The 13,239-nt window shown below is 42.4% G+C and overlaps 1 protein-coding gene across 1 annotated transcript in view; it reads left to right on the top strand.

Moving 5' to 3' along the window:
* The first annotated feature begins 8,875 nt into the window (after nucleotides 1-8,875).
* Nucleotides 8,876-13,239, top strand: part of tnr (tenascin R (restrictin, janusin)) — an 80,702-nt gene continuing 76,338 nt past the window's right edge. Inside the window, exon 1 of the mRNA XM_034555006.1 lies at nucleotides 8,876-8,917. The gene's annotated coding sequence lies outside the window, so the exon portion shown is untranslated. The remainder of the gene's footprint in view (nucleotides 8,918-13,239) is intronic.

The raw sequence follows: 13,239 nt of genomic DNA on the forward strand, positions 1-13,239 counted from the left end.
TCTCCTCCTGTCTGTTTCACTGCCCGTCTCTCCTCCTGTCTGTCACCGTGTCTGTTTCACTGCCCGTCTCTCCTCCTGTCTGTCACCGTGTCTGTTTCACTGCCCGTCTCTCCTCCTGTCTGTCACCGTGTCTGTTTCACTGCCCGTCTCTCCTCCTGTCTGTCTCCGTGTCTGTTTCACTGCCCGTCTCTCCTCCTGTCTGTTTCACTGCCCGTCTCTCCTCCTGTCTGTCACCGTGTCTGTTTCACTGCCCGTCTCTCCTCCTGTCTGTCACCGTGTCTGTTTCACTGCCCGTCTCTCCTCCTGTCTGTCTCCGTGTCTGTTTCACTGCCCGTCTCTCCTCCTGTCTGTCACCGTGTCTCTGTTTCACTGCCCGTCTCTCCTCCTGTCTGTTTCACTGCCCGTCTCTCCTCCTGTCTGTCTCCGTGTCTCTGTTTCACTGCCCGTCTCTCCTCCTGTCTGTCACCGTGTCTGTTTCACTGCCCGTCTCTCCTCCTGTCTGTCACCGTGTCTGTTTCACTGCCCGTCTCTCCTCCTGTCTGTCTCCGTGTCTCTGTTTCACTGCCCGTCTCTCCTCCTGTCTGTCACCGTGTCTCTGTTTCACTGCCCGTCTCTTCTCCTGTCTGACACCGTGTCTGTTTCACTGCCCGTCTCTCCTCCTGTCTGTCACCGTGTCTGTTTCACTGCCCGTCTCTCCACCTGTCTGTCACCGTGTATGTTTCACTGCCCGTCTCTCCTCCTGTCTGTCTCCGTGTCTGTTTCACTGCCCGTCTCTCCTCCTGTCTGTTTCACTGCCCGTCTCTCCTCCTGTCTGTCTCCGTGTCTCTGTTTCACTGCCCGTCTCTCCTCCTGTCTGTCACCGTGTCTGTTTCACTGCCCGTCTCTCCTCCTGTCTGTCACCGTGTCTGTTTCACTGCCCGTCTCTCCTCCTGTCTGTCTCCGTGTCTCTGTTTCACTGCCCGTCTCTCCTCCTGTCTGTCACCGTGTCTCTGTTTCACTGCCCGTCTCTTCTCCTGTCTGTCACCGTGTCTGTTTCACTGCCCGTCTCTCCACCTGTCTGTCACCGTGTATGTTTCACTGCCCGTCTCTCCTCCTGTCTGTCACCGTGTCTGTTTCACTGCCCGTCTCTCCACCTGTCTGTCACCGTGTCTGTTTCACTGCCCGTCTCTCCTCCTGTCTGTCACCGTGTCTGTTTCACTGCCCGTCTCTCCTCCTGTCTGTCACCGTGTCTGTTTCACTGCCCGTCTCTCCTCCTGTCTGTCACCGTGTCTGTTTCACTGCCCGTCTCTCCTCCTGTCTGTCTCCGTGTCTCTGTTTCACTGCCCGTCTCTCCTCCTGTCTGTCACCGTGTCTGTTTCACTGCCCGTCTCTCCTCCTGTCTGTCACCGTGTCTGTTTCACTGCCCGTCTCTCCTCCTGTCTGTCACCGTGTCTGTTTCACTGCCCGTCTCTCCTCCTGTCTGTCACCGTGTCTGTTTCACTGCCCGTCTCTCCTCCTGTCTGACACCGTGTCTGTGGCTTATAATCCAATGCGCCCTATAGTGCGGAAAATACGGTATACACATATAGAGCAAGAGGCGTAAAACATAGGATAAACAACAAAAAAGAGACAGAATGAAACAAAAAGAGACTAGGAGAGTGATCTATTCTCTATTGTACATTCATTGATTTACGAAAATAAAATCAGGTCTTTGTGGTGTTATGTATGTAACCCATTTTTCCCAATATGCCAAAAGTTGTTCCAGTTTGTAGTTGACGGATCCTTTTATCTTCTCCATGTTGTAAATGTCCATTGTAACGTCCATCCATGTATTCAGAGTAGGACTTTCTTGTGATAACCATTTCCTGGTGAGAGTCTTTTTACCGGCCACCAGAAGTACATTTATTAAATATTTGTTTATTTTTGACAATATTTTAGGTAAATATCCCAGATACATGGTCTTTCTTTCCAAAGGTATTTCACCCTCAAAAATGTTTTGTAGGGCGGTGTGTATCCCTCTCCAATAGTATGTGACAACGGGGCACTCCCAGAAGATATGATAACGGTTTGCATTTTGATTTCCACATCCTCTCCAGCAAACAGGAGGGTTGCTATCATAGTGGCGTTTCTGAAAGGGTGTAATAAAATACCGTATCACATTTTTCCACCCAAACTTTCTCCATGTCTGCGAGCTGGTACACTTCCATTGAACTTTACATATGACTGTCCATTCTTCCTCAGATATAGTTATTCCTCCCTCCTTCTCCCATTTTGTTTTAATATAAGAAGTTGAATGTGTTTTGAAATTCAACAGACATTTATATATACAGGAGATGATTTTACTGTCTATATCTGAGTTATATGCTTTTCTAAACAGTTCTATCAGATATGTACTCTTTGTCATATTTTTCATCTTCGTACTCACATATCAGTATCGATTTTTCCAGTGAGTGTTTCTCTTTAAGAGTTTCAAAACTTGGCAGTGTTCCTCCTTTCATTACGTTGCACATGGCTGTTATTCCTTTAGCTGTCCAATCCCTAAATCTAGTATCCAATTTATTTGGTGTTAAGTCAGAATCATATGCACACCATTTAAGAGGTACAATATCTCCTTCTAATTTGTGTACTCTTATAATGGTTTTCCATACTTCAAGCGTCCCCTTCACCCATGGGTTATCAGTAGTATTTATGTGGCTTTGTAGGTTATTGCCTGGGATGGGGGTTATTTTCTCTTCAATGTTTTTCCATTGAGCCTTACACGATGGGTTGCACCAGCACATTACAACTCTCATCTGTAACGCTAAATAATAATCTTAAGAGAAGGTAGGCCCCATCCTCCCTTTTCTTTAGGGAGTTGTAAGGTTTTGAGATGCACACTGGGTCTTTTTTCTGTCCAAATATACCTCGATAACATCTTGTCCCATTCATGAAATTGGTTTTGGTTGATCTCTGTTTGAAATAGATAAAGTAGTCTGGGCAGTATATTCATTTTATTGGAATCAATCTTCGCAGTGAAACTTAGGAAAGGAATTAAAATTCCATCTTGCTATGTCTTCCTTAATTTTAACTTATTAGTGGATTATAGTTATATTCTGCAAGTTTTGAAAGATCTTTTGTAATATTGATGCCAGGATATTAGAAGGATGTTAATTATTGGCATATTTCTATTTCATTTTCTCTTGGTGGGCTATAGTTATTTGAGAGTAGCTGGGTTTTACCCACGTTAATCTTGTCTCCTGATAATTGACCATACTGTTCAAATGACTGCATCAGTGTAGAGAGTATGTTGGTTGCAGGTAGATCAAAATGTCATCTGCGTAAAAGGCCGATGTGTGCACTGTACCTTTAATAGTAATTCCTCTAATATCTTAATTTCGTCTGATATATTGAGGTAGTGGCTCCAAATATAATGCAAGAGTAGTGGTGACCATGCACAGCCCTGTCTTGGTCATACATAGTTTTAAATGGTAGTTTTCATTATTTTCCTAAACATGGTCAACTTAAAACTAAAAATCAAAGTTTTGCCTTACATCCCTAAAGTGAGGGCAGCCACGCTCATGTAAGGGTAGTTAACTCAGAATTTCATTTCATGCTCTGAAAATATAACAAATGTCTCATTTTGAGCTGCCGACCCTCCCATATGAGCTCATTGCACGAACAGTGTCACTAACAGTGGTGTCTTCATTATTTTTACTGAAACAGTGGAGCCATTTTCTGAATTTAGCCTGGCATTTGAAAATATAAATTCATTTAAAACACAAGCCATTCACAGTGTTGAAGTCACACTGGCTCTTAAGTCACATTTGTTCAAAAATCCACGAATGACTTTACTTTTTATCACATTGATTTATGTTGTCTTAAGGTCAACGAATTGGAGCATGATAATATATATATTTTCTTTTAAAACATTTTTGGGAAACACTACTTGTCGTCATTTACCTATTCACACACATTCATTCAATGATGGCAGGGACTAACATGCAATGTTCCACCAGCCCATCAGGACTAACTAACATTCATACAACATTCACACACCGCAGGCACAGCTATAGGATTCGGTTACCAATTTTAACAAGTATGTGTGCTGGTAACTGAAGAAGTTCTCTCTCCGCTCTTCTTTGTGTTCCCTCACTGTCCCTTGATGATCGCAGCCATTTTAGGTTTCCCGGTTGCCCTTTGGCCTCTGGCGCTGTGAAACTAGAATAACATAAAACTTTGAAAAATAAAAACTTTTCCTGCTCCAAAGCTCCAGAAGCAGCTGTGGGATGAGACCTGCTTGGTGACACAGTAAACAACTTCTATTTTCTTGAGGAAAAAGATTGTCCAAAACCAAAGGGGGCAAAGGCAGGTCTCGGTGTGGCGGGTGATGAATGGTTAGCGGGAGGGAATCCATCTGCTGCATCAACAAGACGGAATTGGGATCGTCCACTGATAAACATAAAATAAAATGCACACTGAGAGACGAGCCTAATTGACGCACAACTCACAGTTAAGTACTCTCCCCCCCCCCCCCCCCCCCCCCCCCCCCCCCCCCCCCCCCCCCCCCCCCCCCCCCCCCCCCCCCCCCCCCCCACACACTCTCTCTCTCTCTCTCACAGACGCACAGATACACACACCGACGCGCTAAAATCCTCTCGTGGCTGTGGGCTGTCTGGACTAAGTACCAAACTATCTATCATCTGAGATATTTCATACTTTCTCAATTCAATAAGCCAATATGATTCATGAAGTGGCTCGGGCTGCTTTGGTATAGAATACGGTTGAGGTTTAGGGATCCGGACAATAATATGCATTAAAGGCTTTGTTTTTGAAATTTGAGGTTTCGGAGATTCAATCGCATTATATACAATTACATTGTATTAAAAAAAAAACTAAAGTTCTAAGCCTGTCCAGAAGCTTCCTGCTTATTGTGACTTTGCTCGGCTGCTTGACTTCACTGTGTAAAAAGCACACAAAGATTGTAGTCTCTGTTAAATCGCATTGCCCAGGTGCCCTTGAGCAAAGCACCGAACCCCCAACTGCTGGGAGCTGCCCACATTAATTGTTCTATTAATCAGCTGTATTTTGGGCCTATGTGTGTGTGACGTGTAAAAATTATATGAATATGGTGAAGGGGAAAATATTGAATATCCCTGTTGTTGTGTCTCCGGTCTCTGCTGACTTCTTCTGTAATAAACCAGACCATGATCTCACCTTATCCTTAACCAAGTGTGCCAGTTCCTTAAGTCAAATCTCGGTAATACAAGTCAAATACATATGCTTAAATTTAACAAATAAATCATTTTTTTACCAATTAGAAATAATTAAGTTGAAGTCCACAATACGCAGTCAGATTATGCTATTTAAACTAAATACTAAACTAAATACACATGCTGTATTAAAATCAATTACCTTAAATTTAGTGCCCTGATTGTCAACTTCTCTAATATGTCATTGTATTAAACACATTGCTTGCAGGAAAGTCAACAGCATATGAGAGCTGTAAACCAGTCGAGAAACTGAGGATGCTAAATCCCTTTAGCCTCCTCCTTCACGCCGCACTGCGAGACTGTAAGAATCCAAAGACTTCATCGGTTAGCTAAAAATATGATTGCCATTAGGGATGCACCGGGACTGATATTGGATATCGGGCTGACATTTGCCTGTTTTGTCAGGAGGATAGATACTTTATGAATGTTTTATGATCTACAATACAATGGGCATGAAGAGACAATGATCTATTCCATTCTATGATTAATTACTTTATACATTATACACAGGAATTACAATTCCAGTGTAAGTTTTGACCAATTGAATGTTCATTGGTATTAATGTATTAATTGCATAATAAATAACAATCCTCTCTCTCTCTCTCTATATATAATTTTAATTTTTTTTGCATTTTGTTGATCTAAGTTAGGAAAGATGTTGCCTGACACATAAAATAATGTTCCCAGTCCCAGAGTGAGGCACACAGCTTATGAATTAAACACTGGCATCGGATCGGTACTCAGCGTCGATATCCAGAGCCGAGGTATCTGGATCAGGACTGAAAATGTTGGATCGGTACATCAACAATGCACTTCCATCAGTAATTTATTCCCCTCAACACTCTGTATAAAACCTACTGCTGGTGTTTGGTTAGGCTCAAACCAACATGGAGGAATGCAAATTAGTTATTATAAACATTCATTTCTGTTGACTTTTTTTTTTAATGTGTGCTCAGATTTTTTCCCGATGTCAGCATTTTTCCGTGGCTGCTGGGCCGGCAAATAAACCGCGGGAACATAATATCTTTGTTGTTCTCACAACTACAGAGCTGTCTGAGGAGGGAAACGGGATCATCTGTAACGTTCTCCTCTCCTAGTGGGACAGCACACAGAAGCAACAGACGAAGCATAACAAACCTGTGTTTATTTGTGTATGCGCTTGGTAAATCATTCTTCGATTCGTCTGTTGTGACGTTTACGAGTGAATTAGTGTAGAATATAGATTTGTTATTCCACGTCTCTGCATCTCCATATTGGGGTTAGTCTTTTTGAATGCATGTCCCCCGTAAGGCTTTCAAACGTCTTTCCTTTTGCAGAGAAAACACTCAATTTGAAAATGTGTTGGTCAAATGCAAAGAAAATACATGGTTTGCATTTTTATATTTTTTCAAATGCTTAACATGAGAGTGAATTGTCAAAGGTCGGACAAAGGTCGACGTTATTAGCGCCGAGGCTGGATGGAAGACGGGGTCAACAAAGCCTGTGACTTGGACTTGGAGGCTTCTATTAGCCAAGTCGTTTGTTCAACAAACATGAAAAGTGTTTATACCTGAGCCAAGTCGCTTTCTTTTCGTGCCTTATCGTAGATCATAAAACATTCATAAAGTATCTATCCTCCTGACAAAACAGGCAAATGTCACTGCTTTTCGATGGCACAGGCACTAACAAACGAATCCTCCAGCCGTTTGAGACATCAGATCAGAAAATGCTCTTTGTGTCATTTTCAATATCAAAATCAGCTCTTTTGCTTGCACATACGAGGCATTTCATTGTGGTTTCTGCACCTCCCTTAATGTGCTGACACATGAATAAATAATAGCTAGGGACCAGGACAACAAAGCCGGAGAGATAAAGGGTAAAGCATAGACAGGACTATTATGTATTCAAGGACTGAACAAATAGGTGGAAATAATAAATATTATATAAATATAGATAACAAAAACAGATGACCAACAATGAATATGGAAAGCTAGGTCGGTTGCCGGTTATTTTGAAGGGCTTGTTGTCGGAAGCAGTTCATAGTTATTGTCAAATAGACCTCATACTGCACATATAACCATTCAATACTTTATTGCCATACAACTTAGTTGTCAGTTTGCCTCAGGGTGCTCATGACAGTCACAGCATAAAAGTCAGGACACATCATATGAAATAACAACCCCAGATCCCCGGAAACATTTCATACATCCGTGGATGTATAGACAACATTGACAAGATCAAAGGGGAAAAATAGAAAATGAAGTGTTGGTGGCTTTAAAACACTGTATGAGTGCTTTGCTTTTGTAAAGTGTCGGTGCAGAGCCTTTTAATAATTGGATGATTCTGCAGTAAGTGCGGCCGAGGAAAAGGGATAGCTTGGTCGTAATGGCCCTGGTTTTTTCCTGAGAGTTATGAAGACGGGTTTCGCAGGATGCGGAGAGTCCTGCAGTGTTTTTAGACCGTTGCACTGATTGCGGGTCTCGTAGGTGGCGGTGAGTGTTCAGCTGATGATTTTTAGAGGCGCGGCAAAAAAAATATTTTGTTTGTGTCAATGTGTAATGAACACAATGTGATATACATTTTTTTTTGCGGGGGGGGAGGAACTGAGACTCAAATCTGAATTTGCATGTTGATTTCCCCAATGACGAGGACAGCGATGCGCGTCTTTCCCTAACAGAACTAACAGTTGAGCCTCGTTCCCTTGTTTGTTTAAACAACCTTCTTTTCTTTTTTTTGCTGAAAGAAAACCACCTTTTTTAGAGAGTTAGCTATTTCTCTGAGCTGATCCCCTGGCCAGCGAAGCATGCCATTTAAACTCTCAGAGGGTAAGCGAGACACCCTCAAGAGCGAACAGGGCTTGTTTTTGTGTTCGCAAGGGCGTACTTGTGTGTGTGTGTGTGTGTGTGTGTGTGTGTGTGGATGTGTGGGTGGGTGGGTGTGTTTGTTTGTTTGAGGGAGCGCACCTCAAGAGGTGTGCTGCGACAACGGCAACAAAAAAACTAAAAAAACAAAAAAACCTCAGCGGTAAACCAGAGGGAGAGCAAACTAGTACTTTTTCCTCTTTCTATGTTGATAGAAGACGCTTGATATGTTCCTGTTCTTTCTCAGCAGGGTGTGTGAACGTATGCATCTCTGAGCTTGTGTTTGTGTGTATATAGGTGCATGTGTGTGTGTGTGTGTGTGTGTGACTTATGTTTTCCTGAAAGGCCTCATTGTTCCTCTATGGTTATATAAGAAAGGCATCGGAGGCTTTTATTCTCCCTTTGCATATAAATACTGACTTACGTTGCTAATTATCTGCAATATCTTGGTGCTTTAGCTCATGCATAATGCCAAGATTTTGGAAAAGAGACTTGAAAAGGCTTAAATGTTCCACTGGCGTTTTGTAAAGATCTTACTGTGTGTAGTGTGTGGGAGTAATTACTAAACACTTCTGCCATGTTAGAGGCTCTACATAATGTGCCTCTTTACCACCAACCAAGCTTTTACCTGTCCAAAAATCAAATTGCCTGTGTCGAATAACAACGTTGAATTGAATTGAAAGGCAATTTGCATTTCTAATTCTTTCCAGGGAATGGTATTGTTTAGTCAGTGAGAAAGCAGTTCAAATGTGTAATTGCTGTAATACTAATTTGATCCGTCCCCTCTCCAGAACAGGTGCGGAGTCAGAGAGAGACTGGCAACACGAGAACAAAGTGCTCACGGAAAAGGTACAATGTGTTCACACACACACACACACACACACAAATGCAGGCACACGAGACGCATTAATGAACATCCATATTTTTCCCTCTAGCTATGGTGTAATGTTCAATTTAATGGTCTAATGTCCCTTAATGACTGCTTTATGTGCATGGGCTTATTGTGCATCTATCAACCTGAAGCACATCTAATCAGACAATTAGCCCTCATTTTGGGCTAAATTCCATGTATGTATTCATCACCATAACTGCTGGTCTAATAGGAACACAAATGGATTGTCACTTCCCTGTCACATGGGCGCACACACACACACACACATAAACAAACACACACACGTCTCTATCTGTCTTTCTGTCTATGTCTCGACGGGGATTACAGCTTAGAATCAAACCGAGACAGACAAAACTGATGCTCTACAGTTTAAATGCAGAAATGTGGACTTGAGTGTTTAAATGCAGCCTTGAACAGGATTGTTTCAGTAAACTGACATTAAACGTCACCTATAGTGCAAACATGCATCACAAAGCATGTAATCAATCAGCCATTTAGTCTTTTTCCTCCCTGGAGATCCGTTAGATCTCATCTCTGTTTCTTTTCTTCAATTTCTTTTTTTCTTTTTTTTTTTCTACGTCATAACCGTCTTCTTGTTCACTGCAAAGAGTAACTTGAACTCAACGTCTCTACTCGGTTAGATTAATGTGCGATGCTTCTTGGCGCATTTCATTTGCGCTCGCTGATTTGGGAGTACGCCACACTCCTCTGCCTAATTAAGCATAGGTTAACAACTTGGGTATTTTTGATCACTTAATTACATTTTCAGCCCTGGGATTTGACAAAATAGGTGTACACGACTTATACTCTGTTTATTTACACACCGAACTGGTAATATATTCCACACAGATTTCAATTTTGAAACATTGATTATCAGGACCGTCCTCAGGGTACGTCCCCAAGCGCCCAAACTCAATATCAACATTTTCTCTGGATAATGAAGATGATGAGGAGCTCACTGATGAGTGCATGCTCCATGACCATTGCTTCCCACATAGTCTCTGCTGCAGTTTGTTTTGAAGTATGCAGAACTGTTTTTCTTTCTCCATACAGCTGTGATCTAATTGCTCTTCCATATTAACCTTTACATACATTGTTCCATAGCAACCAACGCAGCAGTCGCTGTACATTTTCAATCATCAGACGTGAGTCCATTACCTGGAGGTTTGAGCTGGTTTGTAATGCCGTGTCTGCGCACGGCTCGGTTTAGCTGCAGGCTCGGAGATCAGTGGTTTGATCTTACATCTATGAGGTTAACGCCCGAAGAGCACACACATCCTAGTGCAGCGGTGTGTCTGCAAATATATTCATAGATTTGTTTCCCACAGAAGAGAATTGAGAATCGAATGAACGAGGGAAGCTGTTTAGGGATATAACATATTCATTGTCTGAATGGAAAGCCTGAAGAAAGGGGAATCGCAGATTATAGGAAGATGGACAAGGACAGGAAGCAAAAATAGAGAAAGAGAGGCGGGGACGGCCAATTGTTGTTATATTAATGTTAACCTTTCCACTGATTAAACCGTTTTATGACTCCTGCAGTCATTAAACATGGGAGGGCGAGTGGCCCGCAGCACCAGCAATGATCTGGAATCTACTCGGCTACTAAACCCCCGTGTGGTCCAGCACGCAGAAAGACATTTGCCTAAATGGAACGGAATATTTTAACCGATGTGTTATGATTGAGCTTAGCTTCCGGTTAATAGGGGAATGACACCCCCTCTGACAACACACAGTAGCTATTGAACCGGCTGCAAAGGATGAGGCCACACATATGGATGACGGGAAATAGGGAACACGAGAGAAACGTCCACACGGAGACGTTGAGAAGTGAGCGAGGACCAAGAGGGGTTAGGGAAAGAAGCAGCACGAGCAGAGTGGAGACAAGAGGTGGGAGTGACAGCAGTGGAAGCCTTTGATTTGAGCTTTCTAATCAATGGGGATTATGGTCTGTGTGCCGGTGTCTGTCCTGATTATGGCTGCAGCGCGAGGAGAGTACAAACAGCTCCTGGATCCAGAGAGAGAGGTGTTCAGCGCAACCGATCACATCTCGAGTGTTTGACAAGATTTAGAAATTCAATGTCCGGATGGATTCAGCATTTGGAAAAACAGTGTGAATAAAACCCCCCTGCATGTAAATCTCCGTCACACACCAATATAGTCTGCAACTGTCACACGCAGTCAACGACAAGTGTTACATTGTGACTGCATGCCGGCAGTGTGGAGGGAGTAAACATCGTGGATACCCGGCACAGGAAATCATACGAAACAGAAGACTATAAACTGCAACACAAGGACAGACGGACCCTTGAGAACCACTTTCAAATCTTTGAATGTGAATTCTTTCAACTCCCACTGACAGGATTTCAGCGTGTACATCGAGGGAGTTACGAGGGCAGGGTTTCAGCTTTTTTTTCTGTGACAGCTTTTGTAATATGACACCGAACACACTGTTTCCAACCTTTTTGTTCTGTGTGTTTTAAGGCTGGAACCAGGCAATAAATATGACCAATTTAAGATAGCAAGTCAGTTTATGAAATTACCTCAATAAGGGCATTTAATCTTTATATGTTTAACTAAAGAAATGTGTTGGAATTTCTTTCAAATCATCTGAAATCTCTGACAATTACAAGTCAAGCTTGTATGATATGCTCAAGGATTCATGAGTTCAAATATGCGTGACTATGAAACCATGCTTATCATGTTGCAAATTGCTTTGACCCCAAGATAACCTTTATTGATCCCACGCAGAGAAAGTGGCACTGCAGCAAAACCTGGTACAAGAACAGATGCGTACTCTTTATGGAACCTGACAAATCGAGGTTACAAAAGACATATTCTTAATAGATCCTTTGACTAAAGTTCTTTGAAAAGCGTGATGAACGTTGAGCTATGAAGTGTGTACAGAGTCTACTTCCAGCATCCCAAGCATACCGACATTAAGGAGTAACCTGGTGAAACTGAAGAGGACCTTATTACCTCACAACCGAACCATGTCATCCACTTTTTTCACAGATTTCCCTGACCTAGTTTCATAACAAATAAATAATACATGAATGCCTAATTAACACTTGGAAACAAGAGCTGTCCTCTACATGATGCTTTTTAAAAAATATATTTATAGCTTTTCCCATACGCCTGAGATTTCATTATATTTTTGCCCGGTTATGACCATGTTGCTGTAACCATAGCAGTCTGTTGCTTTGACAGGCTCGCTGCTAATGAACTGGACCTTTGTATCCCCCCCCCCTCACCAGGCTATTCCTGGAACTGATGGCACCACAATCTGATGTCCTGGAACAGAGATAACCCATTCAATCTGACTGAGCCGGCCTCCAATTTGACCCTGTGTTAGCACAATCAATACTGGATGTCTTAACAGGCTGACCCCACCTCTTTAAAACCTGACCCTTTCTTTAAATTATGATCCTGATGCCTGAGTGGCTTTCTGTACCGTGATTATTAGGTGCAATAAATAATGTATGGTAATAGTATTATAGCTTTTAGAAAAACGCTGTATTATCTTTTCTATGTAGTAAAACCCGTCATTACCACAAGAGGCAGCTTAATAATCACAACGCTTGACACGCTCAGCTTTGTCTCTTTCTTTATTTGTTCATCGTTTCATGTTAAGATATGTACTATAAAGCACAGGACAGTCAGAAAAACAAACACAAAACAGATGCAGACCAGCACACTGCAGGTGGAAAAAATCTGTCCTCAAAGTTTAGCTTGATCTCATCGGTAAGGTTGTTCAAAGAGTCTGCCGGGGCTCTAATGGAGAAAGCCTGATAATCCATAGTCGTCTGTCTGGACTGTGAAATGACCAGAGCAGCGCTGCTCCAGGATCTCAAGCTGTGCTCGGGCTCATAAGGGCTTTAAAGCTCATATGCAGCTCGCCGCTAGTCCAAGATGTGTCTTAAAGCTAATAACATTTCTAGATAAGTCCTCCTTTGCACTGGTTGCTAATGAATTCAGGTGAGGGCTCGTCTTATTCAAGAGAAAACTTTTTATAAAATGAGTCCACCTTTTAAGATGATTTTATAGTACGTGGACATGTAGTAAATCCACTGGCCTTAATGCGCCTGTCCTCATAAAATGATTGTCAAGAGACTTGACCAATCAGAGTGTAAGTGTCTCAGTTCAATGGCTGAAACTCGTTATATGGCTTCATTGATTAAAGTGACCGAGCTCTCTTCAGCTTGATCAGTAATGAAAGGCTCAACAATCGGTCCCTGGAGTTTGTAGTTTAATCAATAATCCCAGTCTGATGAGTTCA

Source organism: Cyclopterus lumpus, chromosome 17, assembly GCF_009769545.1.
Source record: "Cyclopterus lumpus isolate fCycLum1 chromosome 17, fCycLum1.pri, whole genome shotgun sequence".
Classification (NCBI taxonomy): domain Eukaryota; kingdom Metazoa; phylum Chordata; class Actinopteri; order Perciformes; family Cyclopteridae; genus Cyclopterus; species Cyclopterus lumpus.